Below are 22,470 nucleotides of genomic sequence, written 5' to 3'. Positions count from 1 at the left end.
AGGTCCCTCGGCTCGGTCGCCGTCTCCGCGCCTCGCGCGCTCGCTCACTCTGTGTCTGTCCGTCCGTCTCTCCGGCTCTCCTCACTCCCATCGTTTCTCCCTCCACTCCGCGGTCCCTCTGCCCTTCCCTCCGGCCCCCTCGCTCACTGGGCCTCCCTCTCCCTAGCTCTCCTCTCTGTCCAAGTGTCCTTTCCGCTCCGTCTCTCCCCGCGCTCTGAGCTCGGTCTCCCTGCGGTTCCCGGTGACCGCCAGGGCTCCGCGTTCCCGTCTGTGCGCACGGTTGCGGGGTTGGGATTCAGATCCTGGACTCGGTCCTCCAAGGCAGCGCGTGCGGGGGCTTTTCGGGCTGCTGCCCTTGTTGTGGTCGTTGGGGACGCTGTGGCTCACCTGTGTTATTAGGAAGTGTTCATTTCTTAGTCATCTTTCCGCAAGGTGAGGTCAGTGGCTCTGGGTGGCCCCAAAGGTGACAGTGAAAGAAAACAGGAGAGGGATGTTTAATTGCCTTCAGCGTGTAAGAGAATGCGCCACGCGTACTCGGAGCAAAGCAGAACCACCTGAGAAAAGATTCCCAGTTCTGGGGAAACACACACACACACACACACTCACTCCCCAATGTTGAGAGGGTTCAGCTGCAAAGTATTTGAAAAGGCACTTAAAGGAAAATTCTATACCAACTAATCTCTGTTTTCTTACATATATTTTTAGGATCCTAGTGATCCTTTTTTCCTAAGTATTGTTTTGGGAAACTTATGGGAAATGGCCTCTGTCCACTGGGATATTTGTATTTAAGAAAATACTCAGTCTTTGTACTTTCATACCTCTTTACACTCTCGGGATCAAGAAGAACTATTTCTAACTGGAAGGAAAATAGGCAAGGATTTGTCAGTGATTTTTCAAACACGAGACATCCCGGGGATCAGTCGTCTCTTTGGAGAACGTTCTTTATGAAGATGTTTTGAAAGATATGACATCTTAGTGGAACACAAGACTCGGGACACACTTCGATCATTGTGTGATGCAAATAAACTGTGTGTGTTGTAAGCAGATCACGGTAGTAGTGATGGCTTATTACGGGAAACATAGCTGGCGAATTAATTGCTCTGATTTTCACTGTTTGCTTTAGTCATGCATAAGGTACCTTTGTTTTCCCCAAAATATGGCCTAGGGCTACAGAACTTGATACAGTGTGTTGTTTGTCCAGTCTGAATTACCAGTTAGAAAGCCCACGTTTTCCTTTGGGTCACATGAGACATGTTGATATGATCTCATTACTCATGTGCTGGGAGCTGCTGCTGAATTTTAATGGCACTGATTTGTGATTTGTAAATCAAAATGTTGGTTTCTGGGGAGTTAAAAATCTTGATTGATGTCACTGAGTGAATCATCAGTTTATTGGCTACCTTGTCTGCCAGGTGCTACCCAGCATTTGGACAGGGTTGTCTGAAGTCCCCTGTTAGATGACCGTTCCTGGGTGACATGCTGCCACTACCTGTGGTGTGCTCATCCAGGTCTCTCAAAATGTACCAGCTCTTAGGAATGTTTAGTAAAAGGAAATTGTCCACATTCTGCCTTGTAAATTTTGAAAAAGTGAGATGGCCTGATCGAGTGTTTCGATTGCAGCACCTGCTGATGGTATTGTTATGTGAAATGCATATCCTTCAGTGGGTGTGGCACCTGTCTTTCCCCAAGGGTTCCTGAATGAGCACTCAGCTCTGAAGCCAGCTGTCAGCTACTACACCCCAGCACCCCTGATCTTCCTCCATGGCTCAGATCTTCTGATGCACTTGTGTCAGTGCCCGCCTCTCTGTTGTGTGGTGGCATGTTGGGCTCTTCCCTGTTGGGCAGTGACCTCAGCGAGGTGAGACAGCTTTCCTTTGTTCTCTCTGAATTTTAGGTGCCCAGCAAAGTGCCTGGCATGTAAGACATACTCAAGAAGTCCTTGATGGCTGGTGGATGGCCTTCCAGCTCGCCTCTAACTTGTGGGAGTGGGTCTTGGTTGATGCAGTAGCACAGGGGACACCGGAGAGCCTGGACTAAGAGCAGATCAGGACCAAGGAATGGAAGTCTGGGAGGCCATCTCACACAGGTTAACATTAAAGATGAAGATGGGGGCTGGCGCCGCGGCTCACTAGGCTAATCCTCCGCCTTGCGGTGCCGGCACACCGGGTTCTAGTCCCGGTCGGGGCGCCGGATTCTGTCCCGGTTGCCCCTCTTCCAGGCCAGCTCTCTGCTGTGGCTAGGAAGTGCAGTGGAGGATGGCCCAAGTCCTTGGGTCCTGCACCCCATGGGAGACCAGGAGAAGCACCTGGCTCCTGCCATCGGAACAGCGCGGTGCGCCGGCCGCAGCGTGCTACTGCGGCAGCCATTGGAGGGTGAACCAACGGCAAAAGGAAGACCTTTCTCTCTGTCTCTCTCTCTGACTGTCCACTCTGCCTGTCAAAAAAAAAAAAAAAAAAAAAGATGAAGATGGGGAGGCCTGACGATTTTGCAAAAGGTGCTCAGGAGCAGAAAGAGAGGTGCTGGGGCATGGAGGGACCCACTTGCTTGCCTGCTGGGACTCCTGCTTGCCTGCCTTCATGGGAAGTGGATAAATCCATGCATGATTAGAAGCTGACAGTTGTGATCCAGCTCTCAAGATACGCTTTTTTGCCCACCAAGAAAATCTGGGCATGAAATGTGTGATTTGTAGTAACTGACCATCATTTGTGATACAATCTCTCAGAACATTGATCTACAAGTTGCTCGAGGGTGCTGGGTGCTAACTGTGTCCTCTGGAGCAGAGGAATTCCTGCCTGCAGGGAGGATTGGGGCTCTCCAGGCTAACTTCTGCTCCTTTCTCATAGTGTGCCGAGAGGCTGGGGAGAAGAGAAAGGTTTGGGACAGATTAGTGGTGCTTTTTGAAATGTTTCTTCAGACACCACCCATTTAACTCCCAGAACAACGGTGTGTTCATCTGTTTGACATACCAGACTTCCTTGGAAGCTTCTATATGAATAAAGGCTAACACAGCTTCAGAAAGGCTTGAAGACCACTTTGGCTGATGCTCTGCAGTCTCTCAGTTCTTGTTGACCACATAATCAAGGCCTTTGTGGCTTCTCTAACCGTATCTAGATGGTGGTTGGGAAGAGTATTAAGGGTGGCAGGAGAAACTGATTTTGCCTGAGAGGTAACTGATTGTTGAATTTGGTATGCTGAAGTGGTAATGGCAGAAATTGAAGTGGAAGCTGTTGGAAAGCCACAGAGGCAGGAGAGCATTCAGGTAAGAGAGGGACTAGGGCAGGACACCCAGATTCAAAAGTGATTTCCACTGCATTCAATTGAGGGGAAAAAAATGGGCGAGCATTGTGGTGCAGTGGGTTAGAGTGCTGAATGAGGCACTGGCACTCCCTCTCCCTCTCAGAGTCCCAGCTGCTCTACTTCCGAAGCAGCTTCCTGCTGATGTACCTGGGAAAGCAGCAGAAGATGTCCAAGTGCTTGGACCCCTGCACTCACGTGGGAGACTCAGCTGGAGTTCAGGGCTCCTGCCTTCGGTTGTGGCCATCTGGGGGAGTGAGCCAGCACATGAAAGAGATTGATTCTCATTTCCTCTCTCTTTCTCCCTCTGTCTCTCTCTTACATTCTGCCACTCAGCCTTTCAAATGAATGTCTTAAATTAGGGAAAATAAAAGCTGCTATGGATAGAGCCTGGGGAGAGAAGGGAGTAGAACAGAGGGACATTTTCATGTTGCTTCTGAGTATGTTTTACACTCGGCTGTAGTAGTAGGAGAAGGGGAATGCATCATTTTCATTAAGCAGTCTTGTTCCTGTGATTTTTTTTTTTTTTGAAGGACATCCACTTATATGGCAATACTTTAATTACATTCATTTTAATTGAAACGTTTGTCTGCTCTGCCTGTGGCTTTTCTACACTGTTGGGAGACTGTAGCCCCAAGAGACCCAAGACCTTGCTGTCATTGAACTTAGGTTGTAGAGAGCGCAAACATGATTGACCTACAAGCAAGTACACAGGAAAGACAATTTCTGATAATTTCTGACAGTGCCAGCTGCATTAGGAGAACAAGGCAGGGTGACACCCCAGGGAGTGGCTGGGCTGCCACGGATCTGATGGTCGAGGAACTTCGCTGAAGACACTTCAGGGAGAATAAGAGCAGTCCATGGTGTCTGGGAGCACTTCCCAGCAGAGGAAGCTGGCAGTGGACAGGCCCCGGGGCTTGGACTCAGGCAGTTGTGGGAAATGATAGGAATGAGGTCAGAGATAGCCAGGCCTGTGGTGCATTTTGTGGAACACCCCGGAGGATTTTTAAACAGACGTGCGCAGCGATGACCTAGCACATCCGTCCAGAGGGAGTGGGACCGTCTGGAGGAAGACTCCCTGGGAGGCTGTGAGAATGATGTAGCCAAGGGCTGGGTTGCAGGGGGGGGGGGGGGGGCGAGCCCTGGAGAGATTGATTGGGTAGCATTCTTGCCACCTAACAGGAGGATCATTTGAATCACGCCTCTCCATTTTCATTTGGCCTTGGTCTACGTTACAAGAAATCATTGAACGGTTACTTGTGTTTTCCAGCATAAGACCTTGGCACCTTCTCATCGTTGGCTGATGTCACCTCTTTGCTTTCCTCCAGCTATCTCCAGGCCCGTGGGAGCCTGTGGTCCCCTGTGGTCTGTCCTGGGAAGTGTGGTAACTGGAGTGATACCTGCACTGCAGGCGGATGCTTGGCTTGTTCTAAAAAGCAGAGGGGACGGCAAACCTGAACCAGCGTCTCTTGGCTTCATTTTCATACATCTGGGTCTGTGCCCGAAAGGAAAGGGAAAAAAAAGCAGGATGCCTATCACTGGGTATGCCATTGTTTGGAACCCTCAGTTCTGACAGCGTGGGAGGCTTCTTGCTACTGTGAAGTCTGAGTTGTTGGATCTGCATCTTGCCACCATGAAGTCCCAGCCCTTTGGGTGCTAGTACGCAGTGGGCATTCAGTAAGTAGTTGTTGCATCCTGTTGAAGGCACCCTCTCAGAGTGCAGCAACTTAAAGCTGTCTGATTTTATTTTTCCTGTCTTTGAACAAGCGTATGGCTGTGTGTGGCTGCAGCTTGAGAAACTACAAAGTAGTAAGTTTGGAAATGAATTTTCTGGAAATTGTATTTACATATTGGCTAAAGGAAAAAGATACAAGCCAGTATATCTCTTTATAACATTTCTTGCCTGGCTGTCTTGAGATAAACGTTTTAGTCGTTTTTATAGCAGTTAGATAGATATGGACTTAAACAAATACAGAAACATCTGTCACTAGTTAATTTGATGATTTACAAATCTACAATGACTGCAAGGAAGCCTGTAATGATGGTGCCTTTGTCTAAATTAATCTCTTGAAAGGAATCAGTGAGTTTTATCTAACGAATACACTTTACAACCATCTATAAAAGGCGCTAAGTTATCATCGGCTCTTTTTCTGGAAAGAAGCTGCTATTCTGTTGTCCAGTGGCCATTTATCTGTAATAGTCTGTATGATGCGAGACTCTCCTAAATCCTTCCCTCTGATTAGAACGTAGCACAGTGCGTGCCATGACCTAACTTTTATCTATCTGCCAGTTCTCTTGCACCATTTCTCTCGATCACTTCCAATTAGTGGAGTCTCCTTGTACTTGTGTTCTCTCAGTCTTACTTCTTTTTGCTAAAATTCCATGTTACTGCCCCGGCTTCCATATGAGGTTTCTGCTGTTTGCTTGTGTGAGACCCTCTTGGCACAGGAAGATAACCTGGATGCCCCACTCTGGCTTGGGTCGTGGCAGAGCCCATGGTACGGCGCAGGGGGAGGGTGGGGAATGGGGTGGGCTCTCCTCTGGTGGCTCCTTCGTGGCTGAGTCAGCCTGGGCTGCCTGGGTCCCTGTGCTCTGAGTCACTGCACCCTGCGAGGCGGCCTTCTCTGGATTCCAGTCCTCTCTGGGATAGCTCCCTTGCTTCTACGCGTGTGATTTACTGTACCACCCTAGGGGTGCTTTTACACGCCAACACACTCTGTATTAAATTGTTTATAAATCTTCCGTTTGTTAGGAGCTGAATCAATGGGGGTCCCATTTTCAGTTGAGCCAGCTTCTGCCTCTTCCTTTTTGGAGTCCTCTTGACTTGGGAAGAACAGCTGGCCTCCTAACCTCTCGTGGACATCTGTTCTCCTCTGGGATCTGTTCTCTCTCTCCCTCTCTCCCCCTCTCTCTCTCTGTGTGTGTGTGTGTGTGTGTGTGTGTGAGAGAGAGAGAGACAGTGGCACTTTGACCCAAGTTGTGGTTATATAACTACTTTGTCACTTATTGGTTGAAGCTTTTTTACATTGTAGTCTGTTTGCATCCAATGTCTATGCTTCATCCCACCCACTCATTGATTCATGCATCCACACAGTGCATATTTATAGAGTCACTTGTCAGGCCTAGGTGCTCTGTTAGGCATCCACTGTGCATACACAAAGGGAGATCCTTGCCCTTATTTGGGCTGAGCATTAGGGAGGGGACAGGAAGTAAGGAAATAAGTGTAATATTTACCGGTGAGGGTGAGGATTGTGACTGTGGCCAAAGAAGAGATGAGCAGGGTGCAGTGTTGGAGGCTAGTAGGAGGACTCCGCATGTGCTTGACATCACAAGCACTGAGAGGCAGGGCGTGTATGTCTGAGGGGCTGTAGCTAACCTGCACCTGTTAATGCAGGCTTTTAGTGTGTGAATTTGAAAAGCTTTCCTGATGACACGTACAGTAAATCTTCTTGGCAGGAAAATTCAGAATTACAGATAAACCTTGAGAAAGAAACTGCGTTATGCCATTAGCTAAAATTAATTATTTGATATATATGTATATACACATGTCCTTTAAGAATTTTCTTGTGCATGTATTTTTTTCAACAAAATAGGATCATGTTTCATTAGCTGCATTTTCCATTCAGCCATGCATTGGTAATATCATTCTACATCAGTATGTGCATTCTAAGCATTTAATGTTTAATCTGATTCTTAAAGGGTGTTAAGATTCCTCACTTCTCTGCTGTTTATATTTATTAGAATTTTTAGAAAGTTGTGTAGGTAGGAAGAAAATAGTAAAATGGCCAATTACTTTTACCACACAGATAATCTCTGGAAATTAGGATACTCTTGACTGTGATAGTACAGAAATCACACTGGGGCGAGTGTTGGGTACAGTGGGTAAGATGCCACGTGGGGCATTTGCATCCTGTATCCAAGTCCCTGGGTTCAAGTCCCAGCTCCACTTCTGATTCTAGCTTCCTGCTCATGCATACCCTGGGAGGCGACTGGTGATGGCTCAAAGCGTTGGGTCCCCTGCCACCCATATGAAAGACCAAGATTGAGTTATGGGCTCTTGGCTTTGGTCTGCGACAGCTTTTGCAGGCATTTGGGGAGTGAAGCAGTGGATGGAAGATCTTTGTTCATTAAATACAAAAAAATTTTATTTAAAAATTTTTTTTTGAAAAAAAATTTTATATATGTATTTCTTTATTTCATCAAAATTCCTTTCAGTTTCTGCCTTCTGGGTAGGGTGAACTATTTGGCTAATCGGGATAAGCAGTTTGCGTGGAGACGTTTGTCTCATTACCTGATCGCCTGTGCCCTTGCACATGTGTTCCCTGTAGCAGTGGTTTTGTGGAGTGTGAGGTGTGCAGCCCAGGGGGTTTCTGGGGAGGCCCCACAGTTGGTTTGTTGTGGGGCCTCTGGGGCTGGGCTGTCTGGGTATGATTCTTGGCTCTGTCACTTCCCAGCTGAGATCCCGGGCAAATGACTAAATCTCTGTGCGTCATCTGTACCGCGGGGATGACGGTAATCCGTACCACATAGGACTGTTGGAGAACTAGGATAGTGGATGTCTGTGACGTGTTTACAACAGTGACAGGCAGGTAGTGAACACCGCCTGAGAGTTTGATGAGTGAGTAAATAACTGATCAACAAAACCTGAGACCTGCAGACATGTTCATTGTGCATTTCCCCAAAGGTGTCTTTGACCATGGGACGTGTATCTTTCCCCACATGTGTCGTTGAGCTACTGTTCTTAACATATTTTAGGAAAAAAAAGCAGAGCCAAATAGCTGACTAAACATCCTCACCAGTCAGTTGTCTCCTGAAAGAAAGCCACCTTTTTTTTTTTTTTTTTTTGCCAAGATTTGTTCCTACGTCTCATCATGCTAATCATAGAGTAGGAGTCCAGTGCCCGTGTTTTCTTTGAAAAACATCTTCTTTATACAAGTGAAAACGAGTGTTTATCATCCATAGAAAGACTTCCAGTCAGTATACATGTGAGTATATGCTGGACCTGTAGCTGACAGAGTATGAAATTGGTGCATAATGTTTTCTAAAAAAATGTTATTTTTTCTAATAGTAAAAAATAGATATTCTTCAAGGTCAACTTGGGGTACCTAAGTAACTTTTCTTTTTTTGACAAAGTTAGACAGTGAGACAGAGAGAAAGGTCTTCCTTCTGTTGGTTCACCCCCCAAATGGTCACTACAGCCGGCACATGCACTGATCTGAAGCCAGGAGCCAGGTGCCTCCTCCTGGTCTCCCATGTGGGTGCAGGGCCCAAGCACTTGGGCCATCCTCCACTGCACTCCCGGGCCACAGCAGAGAGATGGACTGGAAGAGGAGCAACTGGGACAGAACCGGCGCCCCAACCGGGACTAGAACCCGGTGTGCTGGTGCCGTAGGCAGAGGATTAATTTAGCCACAGTGCCGGCCCTAAGTAACTCTTAACAAATAAGATCACTTTTGCCACACAGAAATAGCCGTTCTTAACATTTTGGGTTCCTTTTCTCTTTACAAATTTAGGAGCATAAAATAATGTGGTTTTGTGCCCTTCCTTTTTTTTGCACTCGACTTTATTTATATTATATTTTTAATCCGAGCCATGCAGTGATTCTGCCTTCAGAATGATTGGTAATCTGCATTTCAAAAGACCTTCCTTCCTTACCCAGTTCTGTGGCCAGAGACAATATGAAAATAAAATGGTGTCTCTAGGAGTTTCTCCCTCATTGTAACTATTCTCGGAAATTGGAACCACCTGGTAAGCCGTTGGCAGTTCTGTCTGAAAGACCTGGAGTAGGTGACCTCAGGTTGCTTCATTCTTGTGAGTCACTGCCGTGGTGCAGCCAGCAGCCAGATGGACCGAGAAGAATCCATGACCAGGCTGCTGTGGAGTCATGACTTACTCATCCTGAGCCGCCGAGAGCGAGCTTCTACAATACTGAGATGCAGGACGAAACGTCGCTCAGGGGAACGTGAATTGTTCCAAAGTAAATTTTACTAGCATTTAATTTTTAAATGGTCAGTCTGTTCCCTCTCTTGCATATTGGAGGCAGGATTCCAATAATATACTAATGCAGGGGATAAACATCATCTCTCAATATTTTACCGTGTTCTGTAATTTTCAGTAGGAAATAATACTAAACTTAAATGACAGTATGTGATAGAAGGACTTTAAACATGCCAGTTATTAGTTTTACTTAGTGTGCTTCATGATCCTGGATACCGTAGCGGTAAAAAACCAGTTTTGCTCGGTGAGCTATTTGCATTCAAAAGTCCTTATTTGAAAACTGAATCTTCATCAAGATGAAATCAGTCACTTTTAAATACTTACCTTTAACAGTTGTTGCAAAGGCAAATATGTAAGCCCTCTCTGAAGAGGAAAACCATACTGCACTGTTTAATTGAATTAAATTAGCTTCTCATGGAAATTTACCTAGGAGCTGTTTCTGGAACCAATTTAGAAAATGATCTTTGTATTCTGTAGCATTTATGTTTGATTATGTTTTTCTTAGTAATTCTCAATGGGCCTGATTCACCCCTTGCTTCAGTTGTCAAACCCTTGAGATTTCTGTAGGCAAATTAGGCATTTCCTTCCCTCTATTTATGCATATGTATGGAATAATGTATGCTTTTACCTTAAATATAGATAAGAAATTCTTAATGCTACCATAAGGATTATTTGAATTTTATTTTTTCAGTATGTTAAAGCTGTGATCAACAGCCATATAGAAACTAACTTCTTGCATACCTGTTTTATAGAATTCGACACCATCGCTAATAAAAGCAGATGCTGCTGTTTTGAATTATCGCTGCCATTTTTACAAACTTCTTGTAAAATGTATTGCCTCGAAATATTTTATATTTCAGGCACATCAAAGATTTGGTGTACTTCACTTTCTGCCTTCTTTTCTCACTGCAATCAGTTGTTTCACCAAGCTGCTATGAAAGTGGGGAGTGCTTTATAAGAGTTTCCAAGTTTTTGTGGTGTAAAATGTATCCTTTATGATAACAGCATGGACATAAAATTTCTGTGGTTGGCACCAGAACTGTAGCTTACTGCGTTCATTTCTTGTGTACTTCCTATTTAGCAGTTTAAGGATAGAACTGTCCTTTTCCTTTTAGAAATGTTTGCCGGAATCTGAACTTCACAATTCCCCAAACCCTGGAATCCATCAGCGCACTCTTTCACTCTCCACTTGCCCGCTCTTCCCTCCCCCCTTCCTGTCTTTCTCCCTTTTGCGCTTGATCTGAAAGCACTGGTAGCCATGGCTCCTCTTTCTTGGTGCCAGAGAGAATTAAAACCCTCAGCTCTATCCTGAGTATTCAGAGGCTCCCCTCCCCCCCAGCTGCCCTGCCTTCTGAATGACTGGAAGGGTGACTGGTGGGTGTCATTGCAAAGACAATCTAGAATTTCTAGTTAAAGTCTTAACAACTTTGAATAACACAAGAACAGCAAGATGCAATTCTGTTTTGTTATGAAATCACTTATTTGTGTAATGCCACTCAAAATGTCTTTATGGAGTATTCATGTTTTAAACATTTAAAGAAATGTGTTCCCACAGCCAAAAAAGGTAATAATGGCATGGGCATATATTTCTCAAAATGTTTTGTAGATGATGCTTGAATCTAGGTGATTTTCATTCCTTTACATGATATTTTTGTATATGAAAATCTGTAATTACCTTATGTAGGTTTTCATCAATACTGCACTTGCTTCTGTTTTATCGGAAATTTCACGTACTTTAGTGTGAAAGCTGTTATTATGCGTTCTTAAACATTTTTCTTCAGACTCAGTACCAGGTACTCTGATGTACTCTGAGCCTGTAATTTCCCTTTTTGGCTCGTCTCTCCTAAACCTGGAAGGTATAATGCAGTTTAACAATAATATTTTACATCTTCAGTTTGTGAATCATGTCTTTCTCACAAATGGAATTATTAAATATTTATGTGCTACAAATGATTTTGATGCCATAGTGTAAATGAAAGTGTGTCAAAGAGATAATTGAGCCTTGCTTTACAGAGAAAGATGTTTAAATTTCTAGATAATATACTACCAAAAAATAACACAGAACATAAATAGACTGGATACTGGAGAGACAAAATGCGAAGTCGATGGGAACGTTTGTGAAGTGTTAAGTTGACTTGGTCCATTATTCTGTCTGTACGTGTTGCTCCTGGGACATGTGCGGGAAGGCTGAGACCGGTGGTCCATGATTCCATTTGCACAATACAGCATTATATCCTCCAAACTCCTTGCTTTTACTCCATCTAGGCCATGGCAGCCTGCAAGTGATGAACCTATCTGCTCTATTCTTGGACCTGGTTAGTGTTTTTGAGCCCATTTCATTTCTTGGCTTTCCTTTTCCTTCCACCAAGATGGGTATTCTAATGGAAGTGTAGAAACAGGCGCCAGCCCTGGATTTGCCTTGTTCATACCATCCATCCCTGTACCGTCTGTGAAGTTGCTATGTCTACGAGATGACTATGAAACATAAGTGGAAAAATGGAACTAAAGGTAAGTTTATTTGGGTGCAGAGAATGTTGGAACTCCATGCATGGTTTTTTTCAGTGTGTGTGTATGTGTGTGCGTTTCCTGTAACCTTTTGCAAGGCCCCTGTGTGCATGGATTTCCAACATCGTTGGCACTTGAACTGAAGGTTTAATTCCATTTTCCATGGATATTTTGAAGTGCCTATGGGTGATGTTTCCTTGTTGCCTTTTCTTTCTTGACTGAAGGAACACTGTTTTTGCTATTCCACTTCATAGGGCTGTTCTGTGGTTCACTTGATACATTTTGTTTGCCTGGGTTTTCCTCAGTTGTTTGTTTTTGTTGCCTCTTCTTTTTCATCGTTCTTGTTTTTCTGTTGAAAGTGGGGTGACACTTGTCTTCCATTGAGCAGTAGATAGGAGTGCGAGGTGGCATTGTGCCTGTGCCGTTCGAATAGAGGTGAACTCTGGTTTTACAGAAGATGAGAGCCATGTTTTCTGCTCTCAGGTGATGTTCCTGTCGTTGTGGCTTTCTTGGCTGCAGGAACACATTAATGCAGGATGCCAGAGGTGAATTTTTTTTTTTTTGGACAGGCAGTGTTAGAGAGAAAGAGAGAAAGGTCTTCCTTTTTCCGTTGGTTCACCCCCCAAGTGGCCGCTATGGCCGTGTGTTGTGACTGGCACGCTGCACCAATCTGAAGCCAGAAGTCAAGTGCTTCCTCCTGGTATCCCATGGGGTGCAGGGCCCAAGGACTTGGGCCATCCTCCACTGCCTTCCTGGGCCACAGCAGAGAGCTGGACTGGAAGAGGAGCGACTGGAACAGAATCCGGTGCCCCAACCGGGACTAGAACCCTGGGTGCTGGCGCTGCAGGTGGAGGATTAGCCAAGTGAGCCGCGGTGCCGGCCACCAGAGGTGACTTTTAAGCCCTTTTTTATGATAAGTTAAATTCATTACCTTGAGAAGTGCAGTAACCCTATAGTTTTTCAACTTGAATCTTTGACGTCTTTCCTCTAGTAATTCATAAAGTTTTGGAAATTGTGTAGGTTATCCCACTGCCTTGGTATTTCCCACACTGGAAAAACTTAGTATCTCCTGCAGACCTGGAAAATTTAATCTATATTTCCTCTTCTACCTCATTTATAAAGATGTTACATAAGACCACTTCCAGTATCTTCCATATTTCTAGTTTTCCTGCCAAAACAATGCATTTTTTCACTATCTTTGTTTCTCCAGTATAGGTTTGTCTAATCCTATGATGACTCAGTTCACTTTAGTAACATTTGTGGTAGTACTTTGTCAAGGGCGTTTTAAAGATTTGAGTGGATTATATTGACTGGATTTTCCTTTGAGGCACCACACAGTTTTTTATTGGTCAAGACATGATTATTCCGGGGGCAGTGGGGGGGAACTAGCCACCATGGTTATGTTCACCAGATTCTTCAGTGACCTTGTTTCAGCATATATAGACTTTTTTTTTTTTTTTTGACAGGCAGAGTAGACAGAAAGGTCTTCCTTTACCGTTGGTTCACCCTCCAATGGCCGGCGCACCGCACTGATCTGAAGCCAGGAGCCAGGTGCTTCTCCTGGTCTCCCATGCGGGTGCAGGGCCCAAGAACCTGGGCCATCCTCCACTGCATTCCTGGGCCACAGCAGAGAGCTGGCCTGGAAGAGGGGCAAGCGGGACAGAATCCGGCGCCCTGACCGGGACTAGAACCGGGTGTGCCGGCGCTGCAGGCGGAGGATTAGCCTTTTGAGCTGTGGTGCCGGCCTCAGCATGTATAGACTTTACAGAATTGCTAAATTACTAAGAAGTAATTGTGGGGCCGGTGCTGTGGTGTAGCGGGTAAAGTTGCCACCTGCAGTGCTGGCATACCTTATGGCCACTGGTTCGAGTCCTGGCTCCTCCACTTCAAATCCAGCTCTCTGCTGTGACCTGGGAAAGCAGTAGAAGATGGCCCAAGTGCTTGGGTCCATGCACCCATGTGAGAGACCCAGAAGAAGCTCTAGGCTTTGGATTGGCCCACCTCCAGCCATTGTGGCCATTTGGGGAGCGAATCAGTGGATGGAAGACTTCTCTCTCTGTATCTGCCTCTGCCTCTCTGTAACCCTGCCTTTCAAATTAATAAATAAGTACTTATAGCGTGAAATTGAGGAAATTTAAGGCTTCAGATAAGAGAGTTGAAGTTCAGCATTAATATGGATCATTGAAATTCAATTAAATAGAAACATCAGCAAGAACAACGCTATAGTATTTGTCTCTCTGATGTTCCAGACAGTATGCTAACTGTATCACATTGAAGATGGTAGTCATTGTCATCCCATTGACAGCTGTAGGAGTTGAAAGCATCAGGAGATTGAGCAGGTGGTAGTCCTGGACTCTGATGTAGGAATCTCTCCTTTTAAGTCCATGCTCAAGTGATCGAAGTCTGTTAGGGCCAGAGCTGTATAGTTATTGGTGGCACAGTGAAGACTGACACTCAATCCTGGTGGTCCATGAAGTTCGAAGACCCTCGAGACATGGAAAGTTGTGCCTGGGCAAGGAAAGTCCTGTTGTACAGCACAGAGAAAGGTTGACAACTAAACAAGGTTTAAGATAGAGCCTCGGGTTATTGACCATATTTCTGAGAAGAGAGATGGATAAAGAGAAAATGTTTAGAATCTTCAGAAACGTATTTTGAACTTTGAGTGATGTAATGTCCTCTCTTTCAGTTATGTGGTGTTTTTATGCAGAGAGTCCTGGCAGTGTGTTTGTAGAGAATATTTTGCTCAAACTGACTGGGCCACTTGATCCATGTGTTGGACCTGGAGTGTGTGTGTAGGGGAATAGATCCCTCTGGGAGGTGGAGGGGTTGACTACAATGCTATTTTACTGAATTTGGGGAATCAGATAATTCACCAAAAACAGAGAAATGCAGCATGAAGAAAAACAATCATTTCAATGGATCATTTTATTTGAAATGACATTTTAAAAATGCAAACAATTTACTTTGAAGGAAGCACTGTGACTTAAACCTGATATCGGGCTTGACAAAAGGTTGGTATTAAATTGTTGGAAGGGACCAAAAGAAATTAGACTAAACACTCCATCAAAACTTTCCAGGAGAGTTTCACCTTGTACCTCTGGGGAATGAGTGTTCTCTAATGTTAAGTGACTCTAGATGGCCGTCTGTAAGGGAGAGGGACTGTACGTTATCGCTTCTGTTGTGATTGATCAGAATGGACCAGAGCAGGATTGACGGCCGCTGTGTGCCACACTGGTCCATACCCTTGAAGCTGCTCTTGTCTGCCAGTGTACTTCCTGTCCTCGTGTGTCTTTGCCAGGAAGCCACCTCCCCTCCCGTTTGTTTTAAGCTTAATGCCATTGTTATATGCAAAGAAAAATGCAATGGAGCTTGTGGCTGCAGCAGTGGAGTTCAGCTGAGGCAGTTACTGAATTAAAGAAATCTTTAGTTTCCAAAATAACCAGATTAAACATGTATTTTACTTGGAGCCAAAGCACCATGAGGAAATCGAGGCTTAAAATGGATTTAGGCCTTAAAAGTAAAATGACAAATCTGCTTTTGAAGACTTACTAATTAAAATGTTTAATATTACACATAGTATGCCTATGTTAAATCAACACTTTTTTTTTTCTAATCTGATCTTTTTTTTTTTTCCCAAAGGAGTTTAGTTGTTAGAGAAACATGCTAAGGTATGGTATAATTTGTAACAAATAGAAAGCTTTCTTAGTGACTCCTTATGTTCCAAAATATAATTTTTCCATTATGGAAAATTATATTTATGTCAAACATAAATAATCAGATATTTGCTTCACTAATGATCCAGCTTATTTTAAAATCACGTTACAGGATTTAACGACGCGACCTCTGTTCCGCGAGCTTGTGTATTCTGGACGTTGGCTAAGCCTGTCAAGGGTATTTCCTTTTATTTGTTTTAATTTCACCTGCCATTTAAATCATTGAATGACCCATCATAATTTTATTATGAAACCATATAATAAGGAAGGGACTAGTTGATTATTTTTTACTTTAACTTTCCTAATCTCATATAATTCAGATCTTCTTTGTGTTCTCATTTCTCAGGTCAAATAACTCTTCTTTTGCCATTTGTCATCACAGTAAAGGATGAGCTGAGCAGTATGTTTCAGTACGTTTATTGGTCTTGTTTCGGCATTTTACGTCTGTTCTTCCAGAGGACGAAGTCTAGGAGTGTATTGCAAAGAATGTGTGATTGGGAGACACGAAAGCCATAATTAGTTGTGGAATCTCAGGTTGATCAATTAAAATGAGAGCATGGGCAAGCTTTCTAAGGTCTTTTTTGGCTCTGAATTGCTACAGTTCCTTGACATCTTCTCTTGGATGAGATCTGCAGTATGACATTTGTTTCTTCGGAGCAAGACACCGTAACTGTATCTTTTGTATTTTTGTATCTTTGTATTTTTTTTTTTGTCCCAGTGTTTTTTGGAATTTCAGAGACAAAAGTAGGTTTTTGATATTAAACCTTAACAACTCTTTTTTTTTTTTTTTTTTTTTTGACAGGCAGAGTTAGAGAGAGAGAGAAAGGTCTTCCTTCCGTTGGTTCACCCCCCAAATGGCCGCCATGGCCCGTGCTGTGCCGATCCGAAGCCAGGAGCCAGGTGCTTCCTCCTGGTCTCCCATGTGGGTTCAGGGGCCCAAGCACTTGGATCATCCTCCACTGCCCTCCTGGGCCACAGCAGAGAGCTGGACTGGAAGAGGAGCAACCGGGACAGAATCCAGTGCCCCAACTGGGACTAGAACCCAGGGTGCCAGCGCCACAGGCAGAGAATTAGCCTAGTGAGCCGTGGCACCGGCCAAAACTTACCAACTCTTAAGACATCATATTCGAGACAGAGTCGCCACCTGGGCATCATTTGCGTGCTCTGACAGATATACCTTTTACTTAGGGATGGCAAATTATGGGGGTTAATAAGAAATAATGCTGCCACAGTCAGTAGTGTACTCCTGTTTTCTAAGAATTTTAAGGTATTTGTTGAAAAAAGGTTTTGTTCAGAAATCAAAATGAGTTTGATGTTTGACTCTGTTGAAATATAGTGACCTACTTGACCAGAGATCATATATGCAGAGCTTGCCAGCAAGATGAAAACCAATTTCTGTGACGAATTTTTCACTGATCCTTAAGGATAATTTCCTCTGTGTGCTTTATTGGTTACATTTGTTACTTGGACTTTTCTGTACTAGATATTCTTTTCTTAAAAAAAAAAAAGTGGATTTTAATTTTACTTGAAAGGCAAGGAGCGAGTGAGAGAGAGGTCTTCTATCCACTGGATTACTCCCCAAATGAATGGCTTTAACAGTAAGGATTGGGTTGGAAGCCCAGAACACAGTCCCGATCTCCCAAGTGGGTGGCAGAGACCCAGCCATCACTTGCTTCCTTCTAGGGTTTGAATCAGCAGGAAGCTGGAATCAGGAGCTGGAGCTAGGATTCAAACCCAGACAGTCTGATTCAGGATCCAGTCATCCCAAGAGGCATCTCACCTGCTGTGCCATATACCTCCTCCAGTACTCTTGAAAAACCCATTTCCGTAGAGGGAACTAGATTGAGATGTGCAGTTAAACTGGTACTCTCTTTGGGAAGTTAATGCCTATTCTGTTTTTCTTAAAGGATTGTGTTTTCATATTGTTTTTGGATTGATTAAATGTTTATTTCTCTAAAATATATTGGAAACTTGATGTATCCTTATTTTCTAGTTATTAGTAATTTCCTTTTAAGGGACTATATTTTCATACAACAGTCAACTTATTTTTATATGTGTGGGGATTCCAGTGGCATTTTCTGGATTGTCCATACCAAATTTTTAATCTCAGAACGCTTGGTGCATAGCCTTTCCCTGACGTGTGTCAGTACGTGCCAACAGGAAAAATCATACTTACCAGTCCTAGCTAAAATAGAACTGAGAAGTTGTCGTCAGTGTCTCACCAGATTCACCCAGGAGCATTTGCTGGGAGTAGAAACCAGGAAGCTGCAGTAAAAACTATCGAGTTGCTTGTTTTACCTGAGTTGTCTCCTCTTAGACGAAGGGGAAAGAAATGCCAGTTCTGAGGAAGTCCTGAACATGGTCTTGTCCGTGGCGAATGGATTAGGGTTCACGATACGAAACCCTTTGAGTCAGAAGTGGGAAAGAATGTGAAACGCAGTAGGGTCCCATTTATGTGGATTCTTCCCTTGGAAGTTGGATTGAAAATGAAAAAATAGTCTGGTAACCTTTATGCTCTACATGCATAATTTTATTCATGAATTTTTCATAGTGCTACTATTCTTGTATTTTTCTGTGCTTTTGAAACCGGATTTCTGATTCCCTTTTAGGAAATTTTCTGCTAATCCAATTTACTTAACCCTGTTCCTCTCTTTTGTCCACCTGCCCTCCCTTCTAATCTTGCGTACTCTGCACAGGAGCAATTTGTCGTCATTACGCTTCCTGAGGGGCTAATGTCCTTCCTGCTTCAGTTTGGGCTGTAGGGAGTGCCCTGGCTTCCTGTTTCTCTAATTTCTGTACACATACCCCAATAAGGTATATAATGTCCAAAAGATGCTTGGGCAGTGTTGATTGATGGACAACTCAATGTGTATAGCCTTTGTAATTGTTGGTATTTTAATTTGGGGAATATGCAAGGAGCCTATTGATTCTTATAAATATGCCTTCTGTTGTGTGTGTTTTAAAAATACATTCCGGCATATGGAAATAGGAAGAAAATTCTCCTCATTTTTGTACAAGTTCTGCACTGGAGCTAGGAAGCTGATGCCTGGGTTTGGATTCTGGCTCTGCGACACCTGGTCTTCCTATGTAAAACTGGGTGTGCTAAGAGTACCTGTTCAGGAAGATCAACTGAATTATCTAGAACTGTGCCTGTCACATAATAGCTGTTCAGTAAATCATTATTCTTGTGCTTTTTTTTTTTTTCTTTGAAATAGTGATTGAGAAAGGAGGACAGAGAAGGACAGACAGAAATCTTCCATCTGCTGAATCATTCCCCAGACGCCTGCAACAGGCAGGACTGGGTCAGACCAGAGCCCAAATCCCAAAATTCAGTCTGGTTCTCTCATGTGAGCGACAGGGGTCCAAGTACTTGAGCCACCATGCCTCCCGTGGTGTGCGTTAGCAAGAAGCTGGAATGGTGATCAGAGTTGGTACTGAAAATCTGACACTCTGATATGAGATGGCTAAATGCCCACCCTTTGTCCTTTATTTTAGATGTTTTTAAGTGGCATTGATACTTGGCCTACTTTATCAGGTTTCTATGTGAAGATGTCCTCCCAAGACAATGAGATAAATTTACACAGTTAGTTGATTCATGTTAGTGTAAAATTGTTTTCTTACAAAATGCTTCTGAATGTAAACATTTGTAGGCCACAAATGTTCCTGTTACAATGTAAGTGCCTATTTAAAAATAAGCTCTTAGAAACAAAGTTATTTCCTTGGCATTCTGTTTGAGATCCTTCCATCTCTAATTCAGTGGATCGCTTCTTAACAATTTCAGATAATGAGATTAAAAGCATAAATTGTAGTTTGTTTGTTTTTTTGTTAATTTCAGGGGCATTTTTCCCTTCGATAACTTGAGAAAAGCCTGGGTAACTTCAGCATCAGTGGCGCTTGCAGAGAGGTTAATATTGAGCCAGTGTTTAGTTCCATGACATGATGGACATGATCAGCTTACCCTGGTGCAGAGCCTTAATTAAAGTTTTATTAAACTGTGAAAACTATGATCCAGTTTGGATCTAAAAGAAGATAAACATCTGTTTCAAATATTATGACTACAGTTAGAAGTTAGCAACCTTCTTTCTTTAAAAGTTTGCAATTTTCCCTTTTGAAAGTTTTCTCTGCCCTGTGTTAAAGTAACTTTAGAGAGATGGATTTCTTAAAATTCACTGTAATAATCTGTACAATAGCTCTACAAAAGGAAATCTGGAGAGACTTTGGAAGTATTTTATTGACAAACTGTAAATCAAGATCCTCTGTTTTATGTTAAAAGCAAATGTTACTGTGATGCCTTGCAAGCATTTAAGGTCACTCTCTGGATTGGAGACCATTATGCCCGCCTTTCTGTCTTGTCTCATTTTTTTCTTCATGAAGACTTTTTCTAAGTAAATTTTGGTGTTCGTTTGCTCAGTTAAATAATAATCATAAAGTACTTTAATTCTCTTTTTTTTCCCTTGGCCTCAGTATTGGAAGATTCTTCTACAAATGCTATTCTTTAATAATATGTGTGTTTTACTTTTAGTTTTGGAAAGGAATCTTTATGTCATTTCACTCAATTATTTAATGCTATTTAGAGAAAAAGCATGAGAATGCAAATTTTCTGCTTAACCATGCTCACCTAAGAGGTAGAAAGCCAAACTTGTGATACCTGGAATCTGAATCCATTCCTTTACTACTTGACTATGTCCTGATTGTTAAATGAGTTACATATTCAATGGAGACTTTGTAAAACACAGGGATCACAAATGAACTCACCTGAAATCACACCATTTGAGGTCAGTTTTTTTTTTTACTAGTTTTGTAAATTGTCTTTGTTCTGTTTCATGTGTTATTTTTAGATATGCTAACAAAAGTGGGAAATTGCATTGTAATTTTGTATCATGTTTTACTGCTGCTTGAAACGTCAGTGTTTACTCATTACGTGCTTTAAAATACTAATGAATTTAACATTTGTATAGTTTCCTTATTTTTGATCAAATATTCTGTAGTAAAATCTGCATAATTACGTGTGAAATAGCAAATTATTTTTCATGAGTCTAATTTACAATTCTACCAGCAGGAGAGCTGTCCTTTTTTATGCATATTTTCAGGTTGTGAGTTAAAAAATTTTTAGTTATATCTATGAAATCTCTGAGGTTTAGAAAAAATGAGAGAATGTGAAAGACCCAAATTACCCAAGTAATTTTGAGTAAGTGGAAACTTGCTTTGTTATTTTTATTAAAAAAAAGAAAAAAGAAAAACAGGAAGAACTACTTACAAATACTTTCCATTACTTTTGATTTATATATTAAATTTATAAAGGAAATGCAATTTTATCTCAGCTCTCTTATTCTAGGGTTTAATTTATAACAATAGAAATGACTTAAAGGAAAAACTATGAATTCATACAAAGATACTTGAAGTCAGTGGCTAAATGCACCTGTGAAGAATCTAATCCAAATCTTGGAATGCAAAATGAGATTTCAGATGGTTTTGTGTTTTGTGAAAAGTTCCTATTATTGTAGCAGAACCTGGACCACAAAATAATTCCGGATTCTTTTTTTGCTTTAAATATATATATTTTTTAAAGGAAGGAGGAATTTGGAGTTATACTTTTTTTAAAAAATTTATTTGACAGGTATAGTTACAGACAGACAGACAGGGAAAAAGGTGTTCCTTCTGTTGGTTCACTCCCCAAATGGCTGCTGCGGCCCAGTGCTGTGCGCCTTCGAAGCCAGAAGCCAGGTGCTTTTTCCTGGTCTCCTATGTGGGTGCAGGGCCCCAAGCACTTGGGCCATCCTCCACTGCCCTCCTGGGCCACAGCAGAGAGCTGGACTGGAAGAGGAGCAACCGGGACTAGAACCTGGTGCCCATATGGGATGCTGGCGCCGCAGGCAGAGGATAAACCAAGTGAGCCATGGCGTCAGCCCCTAAATATATATTTTTAAATGAAATATTTCTCCCCCATTAAAGGGTGCCTAATATTGGTGCATTTTGAAGAAATAGTGAATGCTTGCTCATCCACCAACAGGTTATGAAACCCAATACCTTGGAAACTTCTTACACAGTGTATTATTCACTTATTTTAAAATTAGTTTATTTTGAAAGATAGAGATTATCTATCCATCTGCTATTTACTCACCAAATGCCCCAAGCATCTGGAGCTAGCCCAGACCAAAGCTGGGAGCCAGGAACTGACTTCAGCTCTCCAAGTGGGTGGCAGAGACCCAACTACTTGAGCTACCACCTGTTGCCCCCAAGGTGTGCATTAGTGGGAAGCTGGAACCAAAAGAGAAGCTGTGACTTGAACCCAGGCACTGCAATTTGGGACTGGGTTGTAGGTATTCTAAGTGTGTTAACTGCTGTACCAAATGCCTGCCCCCGTTCACTTATTTTTCCACCATTATATAGTATATATACCTAAGCAATACATTTATGAGCTTTTACAAAGAGTCACTGTGTGGATAGTGTACCCTGTTTCTTTCCCCTTCTCAATTTAGGTTTCTGAAATGCATCCTTGTTGCCTGAATTCATATTTTACTTCTTGCCATTCTAGTGTTTGGGGACTAGACCATAATTTAGCTTCCCATTCTCTTTCTGACGGGTTATTTCTCCATCTTTGCTATTAGAACAATGTTAGGAGTTTTTTGCATTGTTTCTTGGTGCATGGGTGCATGGTGTTCTTTGTTTACTTGGGGATGGGCTTGCTTGGCAACAGAGAATAGGCATTCACAGGTTTAACAAGTATTCCCATCAGCAGCACATGCTAGCTCCTGTCGCACCTCACTCTGATCAGTGTTCGATATTGTTAAACTTATTAAGTATTTGCCAATATCTAGGTTTAATAAGAGCTCTTACTGGTGTCCTCATTTATATTTTCTTGATTGATAATAGTGATGAGCTGTATTTTCATGGATTTTCTCTGTTTTTCTTCCCCACTGCCAATGTTGTGAAATCCCTATTCATGTCTTTTGCTGATTTC

At 42.8% G+C, this 22,470-nt stretch overlaps 1 protein-coding gene across 1 annotated transcript in view; it reads left to right on the top strand.

The window, feature by feature from the left end:
- BMPR1B (bone morphogenetic protein receptor type 1B) overlaps positions 1-22,470 on the top strand; it is a 434,320-nt gene that overhangs the window by 506 nt on the left and 411,344 nt on the right. The gene's annotated exons all lie outside the window — the stretch shown is intronic.

The sequence above is a fragment of the Lepus europaeus genome, chromosome 8 (assembly GCF_033115175.1).
Source record: "Lepus europaeus isolate LE1 chromosome 8, mLepTim1.pri, whole genome shotgun sequence".
Classification (NCBI taxonomy): domain Eukaryota; kingdom Metazoa; phylum Chordata; class Mammalia; order Lagomorpha; family Leporidae; genus Lepus; species Lepus europaeus.
Note: the sequence above shows the minus strand (reverse complement) of the source record. Positions and strands in the feature narration are given on the sequence as shown.